We start from the raw sequence: 15456 nt of genomic DNA, 5'->3' as shown, positions 1-15456 counted from the left end.
TATTGTGTAATCTCAACGTTGAGTTTCATTCGATGAGTTGTGCTATATCATACCTTGTATTGCATTACAGTTTTATTACAGTTTCAATTATGTAAGCTTCCATTCCAATATTCTACTTATGTATGTTATAATGTTCAATTGTTGTGCACTTTGACATTGTATAGAATCAGCCCAAGCCGTACACCTGCCGTCTCTAGTTTGTATTAGCGTCGCCGAGCTCTCAGTAGTAGTACCAGTTTCTAGTAACCAGTTACCAGTAACCAGTGTACCAGTAGATGACTCACTACCACCCGTCTCTGCGTGAATCACTGACTGTATTCATATTGCTGCTGACCATAGCAGGATTTCAAACACCCCCTCACCCATAGGCACTGTGAGTCAGTCAAGATAGGGAGCAGAGAGAGGCAGGTCGGCTGTTGGTGCCTTCCCATACTTCCCGTTATATATTATACGTACTACCAGCCTACGTGAGTATTCTTACCCCTTCCACGTTTCGAAAACCCACATGACATTGTTGATCAGACCCTGATCCACCATGAGGCCTGGTCTCAGAGCTCCGTGTCAACAGGGCTTGCTAGGGTAGACAGCTCACATGGAGGCAGGCCAGACAAATTTCCAAACCACACATCTAAGCTTTATATATATATATATATATATATATATATATATATATATATATATATATATATATATATATATATATATATATATATATATATATATATATATATATATATATATATATATATATAATATATATATATATTTAAGACGAGGTATGACAAAGCTCAGGGAGCAGAGAGAGAGAGGACCTAGTAGTGATCAGTGAAGAGGGGCCAGGAGCTGGGTCTCGAGCCCTGCAACCACAATTAGGTGAGTACACACACACACATATATCTATGTATAGAAGATCTATACATTGCGATATACACTTATCTCTGTATACTCACATGTTTATATAAATACAGCTGGGCGACAAGATTTTAAGTACGACAATATATGAGGCTGGGGAGCCGGCGGCTAAATAATGTATTAGTGTAGTGTCAGAGTTGCTGGGTGGTGGGTGCACTGGGCTTCCTTCCTGTCATGTTTATCAGTCGGTTGCCTTGTATTGCCAACTCATCACATGCGATACATTCCAATTGGATAATCTGCTCTTTATCGTAAATGATATTCTGCTTCGAAGTTTGTACATTATTGAGGAGGTGATTATCATCCTAGGAAGGCTAAAGCACCCCAGGCTGGGTATCTGGTGGGCAGTGACCCTCTACCCGGTATGCAGTAATTGCTTCAAGACATCACATACTCAATTATCACATTGATTTCTTTAGAACATGACCTAACTTGCTGCCCCTTAATCCTGCGTGACTGGATCACAAACGTCCCGAAATTTATTCTAAGTCGAGTCACAGGTAAGTTGCTTCAATCAAATTATGATATGCAAATACATTGTAACTTAGCAAAGAAATAAATTTTTATTTATTATTTTATTTTTATAGCATGTGTTAATCAGTGAATCATTGCCTTTATGCTAGTGAAGAGCTCTTAATCCAAAGAATCAGAGTAACATTTCTCTTCCTTGGATTATACCTCAATCTCCCATTCCCCAGCTGTTGAATGACTACTGTAAGTTCAGCATTTCCCCTTAAATGTAATAATAAAAATCTACAAGTCAGTCCCTTTAGACTGTGTTAAGTTTATTTAGGCATAGGTACAGTTATCATACATAGTGTAAATTACTACCTAGAATAACCCCAAAAAATCAAAGTGACTTATGTAGCTGCATGACCCTTGTGGGTTTAGCGCTTAATTTTAATAGTAGTTATAATAATAATGATATGAAACAAAACATCTTGTGTTTTGTAATAAATGACCAGTAATAAATGCACTTGAAATATTCCATTTAACTAGGAATGCATGATGCTTTCACACTAATGCATACAAGACCTTAATAACCTTTATTAAAGATATAAAACTATAAGTAGTTCTAAGGGCACTTAAATGTTTTATGCATACAATTATACATTATGTACATTTAAATAAGGAAAACTAAAAAAAAAAAAAAAAACTTTTATAGTCTGCAGTGCCATGTGAACTACTGTTTATCATGGTACATATATAGTTGTTTTGACAAAATATCAGAAAAAGTTTATTCAAAATCAGTTGGATATGTAAGGCAAGGCACATGTAGACCAGTAGTACTACCAAAATTAAATGCCAGGGAGAATGTAAGTGATCTCACCAATGTCCCTGAGTCGCTAAGTGGTTAAAAGTCTTAAATGTTTCCTTAGTGGTGAGGAGTTCTCCCATACATTAATTTAGTAAAACTTGGCAAGCACAAAGCCACCATAACCTGGGAGGGTTGGTACTAAATATGCACCCTGAAGTCACTATGGATGCATGAGACACAAAAGATGGTGCAGGATACCCCTAATGAAAAGCAAAGGTGCAGTGAGTAAACTAAGCAGTGACTGCAAATATAAACTGACTTAAAAGTTTTAGACAACCTCCCTTCATACATAAGGGGCATTACCAACAAAATCCCCCTTAGCTATCTTCAAGAGGGAACCCAATAAATTCCTGAAATCTGAAGGCAGTCAGCTAAGCTGTAGTGCCTATGTTAGATTGTTAGAAGCCTGATTGATCAGATTGTCATTGGGGAGACCTAGTCTGGTACCTGACCTCAAAGACAGTGGCCCATGGAACTGTTTATGGATAACTCTATCTGTATATTTTAACAAGTCACTGAACGTGCCACCTGGATTATTCGCCAATGTTGACTTAAAAAATCAGACTTCACCCGACACTGCTAGCCATCCAAAACCGTTAATATAAAGGACTGGAATAAACTACATAACAATATCAAAGCAAAATTAAGGCCAAACTTAATGTAAAAAGCACCTTGTAGGTGTCAAGGCAGAGAGGAAAGAATGAAACTTTGTATTGCTAATATAGAGGATTATTGAGGAAGCATAGTGCAAAGATGTAACAAAATACTATGTAAAATCTACATTAAAGAAGCTAAGTCAATGTTTTCCTTTTACTGGCATTTTTTTATGATTTGCAAAAGAGACTGTTTTTTAAAACTGAATTACCAAGAAGAATTTCATTAACCCTTTCAGGGTCCGTCCCGTAGGTCTACGACTTCACGTTGAGTGTCCAAACCGTAGATCTACGCCAAAATTCTAGCGCCGTCAAATTTAGCGCGAAAGCACTCATAGGCCTACATGTGAGAGAACGGGTCTGCGTGGTGGGTGTGCGCCATAAACAAAAAATCTAGGCGCCCGCATAGCATTGTGGGAACGCCGGCTCAGTTACCCTTGTTCACCATGCCTCGTCGCAAGTCAGCTCTCACTCCCCGGAAAATTGGGACTCTCCTCTTCCTATCTGATAGTTCTGACACTGATGGAAGTGGAAATGAAGACGAATTCTATGGCTTTGATCAGTTAGTGACCGAAAGGAATGACCAGGATATTGATAATAGTGCAGAAAACCCTGACAATCTTCAACCTTCTACCTCTGGTGTGGGCACTCGTGACTCACGGTCGGTTGTACCTCAACGCAAGAGAAAACTATTATTTTCGCATGGCCAGGCCTCTGACTTCAGTAATGATGATGATAGTGACGTGGATTGTGATTTTATTGCGTTTGACGATCATTCGAGTAGTGATAGTGAGGAATCATATTCACCAGTGAAGCGTCGGTATGTACGCCGCCGCATGCGCTCGGTTAGTGTACCCTATGCTGTGCCCAGGGGACGGAGTACATCCCGGAGTGCCCCGTGGCCCTACACCAGGTTTAGATAGTGAAAGTGAGGATGATGTGGCTACACTTGGCATGGATAGACCACAGGCATCAGTAGATGGTGGTAGTGGTGATGGTAGTGGCACTGCCATGCATGACTCACCAGCCCAGGCTAGGACCCACGCTGCTGACTCCTCAGTTCAAGGACAAAGCGGAGCGTCAGCCACCAGCCCACCACAACCACAACCACCCGCACAACCAGCCTATGATGTCCAGTATCCACCAGCAAACTGTATCTGGGATTGGCAGCAAAATCTCAATTTTGTTCCCAAGCCCCACCACTTTGATGACTCTCAAAGTGGAATTCTACCTACCTGTCCCCTTGGAACCACGGCCAATGAACTGGAATTCTTTGAATTATTCTTTGACCAGCCATTGATGGAAACTATTGTCAGGGAAAGTAATAAGTATTTTGAGTACACCATGGCAAATACGATCATATCACCACAGTCAAGACTACACAGGTGGAAAGAGACGACTGTTGCAGAAATGTATTTGCTTTTTGCAACAATAATGCTTATGCCTCATGTCTATAAGCATATTATAAAAGCATACTGGTCCACAGATCGGCTAATTTCTACCCCGGTCTTCAGTGAAATCATCCCAGTGAACAGGTTTATCTTACTGTTACATATGTTGCACTTCTCTGACAAAACCAGGCCTGACAGAAGTGACAGGTTATACAAGATTAGAAATGTTTTTATGTATCTCAAACAAAAGTTCAGCATATACTTTTATCCATTCAAGAATCTTGTAATTGACATGGCATGACAAACGAGATGTCACATTGTTGACAACCATTCACCGTAATGAAATGAAAGACAGTGGCAAAGTTGATCGAGTGACTAATGAACGTATTCGAAAACCAGTGTCAGTGATTGATTATACACAAAACATGCGCTTGGTTGACAAGTGTGACATGCAGATTGGTTTTGTTGACTGTGTTCGTAAGAGTTACAAGTGGTACATGAAACTTTTCTTCCATCTCATGGACATTTCAATGCTGAATGCATATAATATGTACCAAATAAAGACCGGTAACAGACCACCGTATGGTGAATTTTGTTTGTCTGTTGTCAGACAACTCATAATGAAGTACCAGGTAACAACACCTGCAATACAACATGGTCCTCGAATTCATCACAATATACCCAAGCGTTTGAGGAGAGAAGGTGATCATTTCATAATACAGCTTCCTTCAACTCAAAAGAAATTTGCTCAGAAGAGATGCATTGTCTGTGCACAAACAAAACGACGGCAACAAAGACGCAAAGACACTCGGTTTATGTGTGAGGAATGTAAGGTGCCTCTGTGCATGGTGCCTTGTTTCAAGGAGTTCCACAAGCTCCAGCAGTTCTAAAACCATGTCCAGTGATTGTAAATATGTAAATATATGATAGAACATTAGTATTATACAATATTATTTGTGCATGTTTATTGTAATAAACAACAGTGGTAAACAATAATATGATAATAACTTTAGTGCGGTTATTGTGTTCAATACAGTGAGTATATATATATCAATTATATACAGTATTGGTCTCTCAGGCCCCAAATGTTAGTAGGAATAGAAAAAAATTGGAAAAGAAAAGAAAAAACAACTAAAACAACAAAATAATATAATATGCGTATGTGGAATTCGTCGATGTTGCCGCCACCACATCATTTTCTATAAACTTCTTGGCACTGTATCTCGGTAAGTAATGATCAGATTCTAATTTTTTTTGTTTTATTACCTTCACAAAAATATGCTCTTTAATTCTGTAAGAAAAAATAATTTTTTTTTTTTTCAAAATTTCTTGGACACTGGTGCGTGACTTCAGATTTTGGCCTTGGACCCTGAAAGGGTTAAATGTTTTGCTTTCTGGCAGGATTGGTAGTCTTAATAAATATATGCTTACATTCAACATTAACTAATCTTTTTAATTTACTGTCTGTTTCTTAATACAGGAGGGCCCTGCTTGACCCTTAAACTGTCCAAACGTAGATCTATGTTCACGTGCGTAGCGCTCTGAATGTGAATCTATGTTTTTTTTTTTACATGCTTTCAAATGGAGAAAATAAAGGTTGGAGCACTACGCACGCAAATGTAGATCTACGTTTGGGCATTAAGGGTTAAACAGCAAGTTAGGTTCCAGGCTACTGCCGTAAAGCAAATCACCTTTCTTCAATTTTAAATGCATATACATAAATGCCTGAAAACATGTTTACACTATCATATGGGTGTGAAGCATGGGTGATGAATGTTGCAGCGAGGAGAAGGCTGGAGGCAGTGGAGATGTCATGTCTGAGGGCAATGTGTGGTGTGAATATAATGCAGAGAATTCGTAGTTTGGAAGTTAGGAGGAGGTGTGGGATTACCAAAACTGTTGTCCAGAGGGCTGAGGAAGGGTTGTTGAGGTGGTTCGGACATGTAGAGAGAATGGAGTGAAACAGAATGACTTCAAGAGTGTATCAGTCTGTAGTGGAAGGAAGGCAGGGTAGGGGTCGGCCTAGGAAAGGTTGGAGGGAGGGGGTAAAGGAGGTTTTGTGTGCGAGGGGCTTGGACTTCCAGAGGACATGCGTGAGCGTGTTTGATAGGAGTGAATGGAGACAAATGGTTTTTAATACTTGACGTGCTGTTGGAGTGCGAGCAAAGTAACATTTATGAATGGTTTCAGGGAAACTGGCAGGCCGGACTTGAGTCCTGGAGATGGGAAGTACAGTGCCTGTACTCTGAAGGAGGGGTGTTAATGTTGCAGTTTAAAAACTGTAGTGTAAAGCACCCTTCTGGCAAGACAGTTATGGACTGAATGATGGTGAAAGTTTTTCTTTTTCGGGCCACCCTGCCTTGGTGGGAATCGGCCAGTGTGTTAAAAAAAAAAAATATTAAGTTAGCAATAGAACCAGGCATAAAATAACAATAAAAAAGTAGAATGCACATACAGTACACTCATTACTTTATTTGTAGTCTAATGTAGAGTGAGAGGTGTGGTAGCCCACCCAGCTACCATACCTTACAATTATGTTTATTAATTTTACTCTGATTATATATATATAAATTGTTCATATTATATGTAGCATATTTCTTATACAGTGGAACCTCAAAAATCGAACTTAATCCGTTCCAGGAGCTAGTTCTAAATTTGAAAAGTCTGAAATTCGAAGCAATATTTCCCATAAGAAATAATGGAAATACAATTAATCCGTTCTAGAAACCCAAAAATATTCACACAAAAAATACATTTTATAGAGATTAATTACAGTTTTACATACAACAAATACTATAGTTTTTAATTATGTACAGTGGACCCCGCTTAACGATCACCTCCCAATGCGACCAATTATGTAAGTGTATTTATGTAAGTGCGTTTGTACGTGTATGTTTGGGGGTCTGAAATGGACTAATCTACTTCACAATATTCCTTATGGGAACAAATTCGGTCAGTACTGGCACCTGAACATACTTCTGGAATGAAAAAATATCGTTAACCGGGGGTCCACTGTATAGTAATACATATAAAATAACATTTTTAATTACCTTTATTGAAGATTGGTGATGGCATCTGGAAGATAGGGAGGAGAGAGGGAGTTGGGGTTAGTGTTTGGAAGGAGAATCCCCCTCCATGAGAACTTCAGGTAAAGCCCTCTCTGGGGTTACTTCCCTTCTCTGTCTTTTAATGCCACTAGGACCAGCTTGAGAGTCACTGGACCCCTGTCTCACAAAATAACTGTCCACAGTCCTCTGTTTCTGGTGCCTCTTTAACATTTCCCTAAAATGGGACATGGTTCTGTCACTGAACTTGTTGCAAAGATGGCTTGTTTCAGCTTGCTCAGGGTGGTACTTCTGCACAAACATTTGGACATCATTCCACTTGGCACAAATCTCCTTAACCCTTTGACTGTCGCAACCCCCAATCCTGAGGTGTCTCCTGGTGTCGCAAAATTTAAAAAAAAACAATTATTTTTTTCTTATGAAATGATAGAGAATCTTTTCCCGATTGTAAAGACACCAAAAAAACAAAATTTGATGGAAAACTGACGGAATTACGCTCTCGCGAAGTTAGTGACCTCGGCGATATTTACAAATCGGCGATTTCGCCCACTTTGAGCCCTATTTTCGGCTAATTCCATTATTCCAGTCAACCAAACTCATAGCTATTTCTTCAGAACTCCATTTTTTTCCATCGATTGAGTACAAGAAACTGCCCATGTACCGATTTCAACTACCCAATAACATGGTCAGAAATTTGCAATTTGGCCAATTTCACGAAAATTAAAAATATGACAATTTCAAAATAAGGACCAGAATGAACAATGCAGACATTCCTGGCTCTAAAATAACATTTTCTTTGTTCATCAGTCATGTCTCCAGGCCCCTGTGATATTACTCTTGCTTTTTATTTTGAAATTTTATTCAAACAAAAAATAGAAGATTTACTGTTATGCAGACTACTGCAATACTGTAATAATTGTAAAAATTACATCAACCCATTCCTGACTGCATATTAGAATGGCTATTTGGACATTTATTGGACAATGACATCATTTGTTTACTTTTGAACATCGGCAAAAATCAAACATTTCCCGTAATTTGTGCTCCATTTCCAGGTTCTTTTTATAGTAAAATTAATCAAAATCACCTCTATTTCTATAATATAGTTTCCATTCTATCAAATGAGACCAAGAAAACGAGAATACAACCACAAATACTATACGAAAATAGACCACAAAGTTGGCATTTTAATTAAAAAAAACGGTCGGAGTTTTTTTTTCTCATTATGCACTGCGTGCTCCAGGATTTTTTTTATATGGTGCACACTGACCACACAGACCCATTCTCTCACATGTGGGCCTACCAGCTTTCTCCTGCCTGATTTGAAGCCGCTAGAATTTATGAGTATGTATACGTCAAACACGGTACCTCGTAAACGTATATATACGGCCGCGACAGTCAAAGGGTTAATCTTTGAAGAAGGCACCTCATCCACTCCCTATATTAACACCTTTCGCAACATCAGCTTCCTTGATTTGTTCTTTCTTTGACAGGATAGAACCTATGGTCAACTTGTTTTTCCCATACATCCTGGCAAGCTCTACAAGTCTCACACCACTCTTATACTTCTGTATTATTTCCTTCTTCACATCTATGGTGTTTCTCACTTTCTTTACCACAGGGGTACCACTAGCAAGTTTCTTTGGGCCCATGGCAGCTTATTTCACAGTCCCACAAGCAATAAATACAACGAAATAATCGTAAAATGCGTGAATGAGAGCGCAGGTTAGTGTTCACTCAAGCATAAACAAAGCTAGACTGCTCACGGCGCCTGCGTGGGGACGCGGACAGAGCGGGCGGCAGACAGGTCCCGTACCCGGCCGTCCGAAAATAGGGGCGTGTTCGATAATAGGGACACAGTTTGTCCGAAAAAATGGTCCTATTTTCGAAACATTCGATATGTGATACGTTCGATTTTTGAGGTTCCACTGTATAGTTAAAAAAAAGTGTTATGGATGGATTAATGAAAATGTGTATAATAATGTAATAAGAGTATATGATATTTAAAGCACCCCAGAGTGATTATTATTATTATTTTTTTTTATTAACACATCGGCCTTCTCCCACCAAGGCAGGGTGGCCCAAAAAAGAAAAACTTTCATCATTCACTCCATCACTGTCTTGCCAGAGGTGCACTTGCACTACAGTTATAAGACTGCAACATTAACACCCCTCCTTCAGAGTGCAGACACTGTACTTCCCATCTCCAGGACTCAAGTCTGGCCTACTGGTTTCCCTGACTCCCTTCATAAATGTTACTTTGCGCACACTCCAGCAGCACATCAAGTCCTAAAAAAACATTTGTCTCCATTCGCTCCTATCTAACACACTCACGCATGCTTGCTGGAAGCCCAAGCCCCTCGCACACAAAAACCTCCTTTACCCCCTCCCTCCAACATTTCCTTGGCTGACCTCTACCCCACCTTCCTTCCACTACAGATTTATACACTCTTGAAGTCATTCTATTTTGTTCCAGCCTCTCTACATGTCTGAACCACCTCAACAACCCCTCCTCAGTCCACTGGATAATAGTTTTGGTAATCCCGCTCCTCCTCCCAATTTCCAAACTGTGAATTCTCTGCATTATATTCACATCACACATTGACCTCAGACATGACATCTCCACTGCCTCCAGCCTTATCTTTGTTGCAACATTCACCACCCATGCTTCAAACTCATATAAGAGCATTGGTATAACTATACATACTCTCATACATTCCCCACTTTGCTTCCATGGACAATGTTCTTTGTCTCCCCAGATTCCTAAGTGCACCACTCGTCTTTTTCCCCTCATCAATTCTGTGATTAACCTCACCTTTCGTAGACCCATCTGCTGACACGTCCACTCCTAAATATCTGAATACATTCACCTCCTCCATACTCTCTCCCTCCAATCTGATATCCAATCTTCTGTTACCTAATTTTTTGGTTATCATCATCACCTTACTCTTTCCTATATTCACTTTTAATTTTCTTCTTTTACATACCCTACCAAACTCATCCACCAACTTCTGCAATTTCTCTTCAGAATCTCCCAAAAGCAGTGTCATCAGCAAAGAGCAACTGTCACAACTCCCACTTTGTGTAAGATTCTTTATCTTTTCACCCCACACCTCTTGCCAACACTTGAGCATTCACTTCTCTTACAACCCCATCTATAAATATATTGAACAACCACGGTGACATCACACATCCTTGTCTAAGGCCTACTTCTACTGGGAAATAATCTCCCTCTTTCTTACATACTATAACCTGAGCCTCATATCCTCGTAAAAATTCTTCACTGCTTTCAGTAGCCTACCTCCTATTCCATACATTTGCAACATCTGCCACATTGCCCCCTATCCACCCTGTCATATGCCTTTTCCAAATCCATAAATGCCACAAAAAATCTCTTCATCCTTATTTAAATACTGCTCACCTATATATTTCATTGTAAACACCTGGGCTACACACTTCCTACCTTTCCTAAAACCTTCTTGTTCATCTGCTATCCTACTCTCTGTCTTACTCTTAATTCTTTCAATAATAACTCTACCATACACTTTACCAGGTATACTCAACAGACTTATTTCCCTATAATTTTTGCACTCTCTTTTGTCCCCTTTGCCTTTATACAAAGAAACTGTGCATGCTCTCTGCCAATCCATAGGTACCTTACCCTCTTCCATACATCTATTAAATAAAAGCACCAACCACTCCAAAACTATATCCTCACCTGCTTTTAACATTTCTATCTTTATCCCGTCAATCCCAGCTGCCTTACCCCCTTTCATTCTACCCACTGCCTCATGAACTTCCCCCACACTCACAACTGGCTGTTCCTCACTCCTAAAAGATGTTATTCCTCCTTGCCCTATACACAAAATCACAGCTTCCCCATCTTCATCAACATTTCACAGTTCCTTAAAATATTCCCTCCAACTTCCCAATACCTCTAACTCTCCATTTAGTAACTCTCCTTTGCTCTCCTATTTTTAACTATCAGATCCACTTGTTCCCTAGGCTTCCTCAGCTGATTAATCTCACTCCAAAACTTTTTATTTTCAACAAAATTTGTTGATAACATCTCATGTACTCTCTCATTTGCTCTCTTTTTACATTGCTTCACCACTCTCTTAACCTCTCTTGTTCTCTTTATATACTCCTCCCTCCTTGCATCACTACTGCTTTGTAAACACCTCTCATATGGTAACTTTTTCTCCCTTACTATTCTCTTTACATCATCATTCCACTAATAGCTCTTCTTCCCTCTCGCATCCACTTTCCTGTAACCACAAACTTCTGCTGAGCACTAACACTGCATTCTTAACCCTTTCAGGGTCCGTCCCGTAGATCTACGGCTTTACGTTCAGGGTCCAAACCGTAGATCTACGTCATGAGCTCAGCTCACTCTGATAAACTGTGAGTGGTACATTTGGGCCTAGATATGAGAGAATACATCTATGTGGTATGTGTGCACCACATAAAACAGATCCTGCAGCACACTGTGTATAATGAGAGAAAAAAAACTGAAATCATGATTTTTCGATTAAAACAGCGACTTTGCAGTGTTTTTTCGTATGTTTTTATAGTTGTATTTGCGATTTCTTGGTCTCATTTGATAGAATTGACACATATTACAGAAATAGAGATCATTTTGATTGGTTTTAGCACTGGAAATGGCTTGAAACTGAGCTCAAAATAGCAGAAATGTTAAATTTTTGCCGATATTCAAGAGTAAACAAACGACCTCACACGTCTAATACACGCCAGCTGGTGGGTTTAATATGCATTCACAAATATGGTGATGATATTTATACAATTATTGCAGTATTGCATAACAGTAAATCTTCTATTTTTTGGTGTGAATAAAAATTCATTATGTGAATAAAAAATCAAAATGGAATTTATTTGTAAAGCCTCAAAACATAACTAATGAACAGAGGAAATGTTAGTTTAGTGCCAGGAATGCCTACATTGTTCATTCTGGACCCTATTTTGAAATTGGAATATTTTGAACTTTGTGTTAAATTGGCCAAATTAACAATTTCCGATCACTTTATTTTGTAGTTGAAACAGTTGACTTGGCGATTTCTTGTGCTCAATCGATAGAATAGAAGTAATACTAGTGAAATAGCTAAGAATTTGGTTGATTGGAATAATGTAATTGGCCTAAAATGGGAGTCAAAGTCGGCAAAATCGCCGATTCGTAAATATCGCTGACACATCAAAATTCGCGAGAGCATAATTTCGTCAATTTTCCACCAAATTTCGTCAATTTTCCACCAAATTTCGTACTTTTTGTTTTATTACGTTCAAAAAAAGATTCTCTACGATTTCATAAGAAAAAATAACAAATTTTTTTTTTTTAAATTCTTTGACACTGGTGCGTGACTCCAGATTTGGGCCTTGGACCCTGAAAGGGTTAAACCTACCCAATACATCTTTGACCCCATTGCCTATACTTTCACTAGCCCATCTATCCTCCAATAGTTGTTTTTATCTTACCCTAACTGCCTCCCCTCTAGTTTATAAACCTTCACCTCTCTCTTACTTGCTGCTTCTATTTTCCTTGTATCCCATCTACCTTTTACTCTCACTGTAGCTACAACTAAAAAGTGATCGGATATATCTGTGGCCCCTCTATAAACATGTACATCCTGAAGTCTACTCAACATTCTTTTATCTACCAGTATGTAGTCCAACAAACTTATTTATCCTCTCTTAAAATATGTACATGTATTACCTATAACCAAACCCCTTTCTATACAAAGTTCAGTCAAAAGGCCCCCCAGACTTACCTACCACACTCTCTCTAAATGTTTCTCCTACTTTAGCATTTAGGCCCCCTACCACAATTACTCTCTCACTTGGTTCAAAAGTTCCTACACACTCACTTAACATCTAAAATCTCTCTCTCTCCTCTACTTTTCTCTTTTCTCCAGGTACATACACATTTATTATGACCCACTTTTTGCATCTGACCCTTATTTTAAACCACATAATCCTTGAATTTATACATTTATAGTCCCTCTTCTCCTTCCATAATGCCTCCTTCAACAGTATTGCTACCCTTTCCTTAGCTGGTGTGGCCCGGTGGCCTGGTGGCTAAAGCTCCCGCTTCACACACGGAGGGCCCAGGTTCGATTCCCGGCGGGTGGAAACATTTCGACACGTTTCCTTACACCTGTTGTCCTGTTCACCTAGCAGCAAATAGGTACCTGGGTGTTAGTCGACTGGTGTGGGTCGCATCCTGGGGGACAAGATTAAGGACCCCAATGGAAATAAGTTAGACAGTCCTCGATGACGCACTGACTTTCTTGGGTTATCCTGGGTGGCTAACCCTCCGGGGTTAAAAATCCGAACGAAATCTTATCTTATCTTATCTTATCTCTAACTCTCTCAGATACTCCTGACTTAATCCCATTTATTTCTCCCCATTGAAACTCACCTACCCCCTTCAGCTTTGTTTTGTGTAGAGCTAGGACATCCAACTTCTTTTTATTCATAACATTAGCAATCATCTCCTTCTTATCATTCACAATACATCCACACACTCAAGCATTCCAGTTTTATAAAGTTTTTCTTCTCTTTTTTAGTATTTTCTACAGGAGAAGGGGTTACAAGTCCATTGCTCCCAGCATTTTAATCACCTCATACGACAAGAATGGCTTCCGGAGGAAAGATTCTTATCCACTTCCCCATGGAGAATAGAGGAAATAAAGAAGAACAAGAACTATTAAGAGAAAGAAAAACCTAGATGTGTGTATGTATATACAGTGGACCCCCACCTTACGAACGCATTGCGTTATGTTAAATCCGCCATACGAAGCATTTGAATGCAAAAATTTTGCCTCGCCTCACGATAAAAAACTCGCCTTACGTGATTCATCCGGGACATGTCCCATGTGTGGCCTCAGCGCCAGTGTTTACAAGCCAGCCAGTGCGGTTGCATCTACGCATACATTCGGTACATTTCACATTATCCCAGTGTTTTTAGTGCTTGTAACTGCAAAATAAGTCACCATGGACCCCAAGAAAGCTTCTAGTGCCATCCCTGTGGTAAAAAGGGTGAGAATTAGTATGGAATTGAATAAAAGAGATTAAGGAAATGTGTGCAAAGTGGGTTGAACTGCAAACCTTTACGGATGAAAATCACCATGACACAGCTACTGCAAGCCATGTTGGCAACCTGTACAATGACAATGTTATGGCCCATTTTAGGAAAGTCTTAAAGAAACGGGAGGTACAGAGCTCTATGGACAGATCTGTTGTGCGACAGAGGTCCAGTGACTCTCAAGCTGGTCCTAGTGGCATTAAAAGAAGTAGGGAAGTAACCCCGGAAAAGGACTTGCTACCTCAAGACCTAATGGAAGGGGATTCCCCTTCTAAACAATAACTTCCACACACTCCCCTCCTCCCATCCCATCAATCATCACCAGATCTTCAATAAAGGTAAGTGTCATGTATTCTATTCTTAGTAGAGTAGTAACTGTGCATGTCTTCTTTAGTTTGTGCGTATTAAAATATTTCATGTGGTAAAATTTTTTTTTTTCATACTTTGGGGTGTCAGGAATGGATTACAGTGGACCCCCGCATAACGATATTAATCCGTTCCTGAGAGCTCATTGTTATGCGAAATTATCGTTATGCGAATGAATTTTCCCCATAAGAAATAATGGAAATCAAATTAATCCGTTCCCGACACCCAAAAGTATGAAAAAAATTTTTTTTACCACATGAAATATTAATTTTAATACACACAAACTGAAGAAGACATGCACAGTTACATGACACTTACCTTTATTGAAGATCTGGTGATGATTGATGGGATGGGAGGAGGGGAGAGTGTTGATCTTCTTAGTGTTTAGAAGGGGAATCCCCTTCCATTAGGACTTGAGGTGGCAAGTCCTTTTCCGGGGTTACTTCCCTTCTTCTTTTAATGCCACTAGGACCAGCTTCAGAGTCACTGGACTTCTGTCGCACAACATATCTGTCCATAGAGGTCTGTACCTCTCGTTCCTTTATGACTTTCCTAAAGTGGTTCACAACATTGTCAGTGTAATAGTCACCAGCACAGCTTGCAAGAGCTGTCTGAGGGTGATTTTCATCCATAAAGGTTTGCACTTTAAGCC

The 15456-nt window shown here is 39.5% G+C and overlaps 1 protein-coding gene across 1 annotated transcript in view; it reads left to right on the top strand.

The window, feature by feature from the left end:
- The first annotated feature begins 1048 nt into the window (after nt 1-1048).
- The window catches only part of frc (fringe connection), a 252883-nt gene continuing 238475 nt past the window's right edge, over nt 1049-15456 (top strand). Inside the window, exon 1 of the mRNA XM_070094316.1 lies at nt 1049-1412. The gene's annotated coding sequence lies outside the window, so the exon portion shown is untranslated. The remainder of the gene's footprint in view (nt 1413-15456) is intronic.

This window comes from Cherax quadricarinatus, chromosome 45, assembly GCF_038502225.1.
Source record: "Cherax quadricarinatus isolate ZL_2023a chromosome 45, ASM3850222v1, whole genome shotgun sequence".
Classification (NCBI taxonomy): domain Eukaryota; kingdom Metazoa; phylum Arthropoda; class Malacostraca; order Decapoda; family Parastacidae; genus Cherax; species Cherax quadricarinatus.
This window is presented reverse-complemented; position numbering and strand designations above follow the sequence as displayed.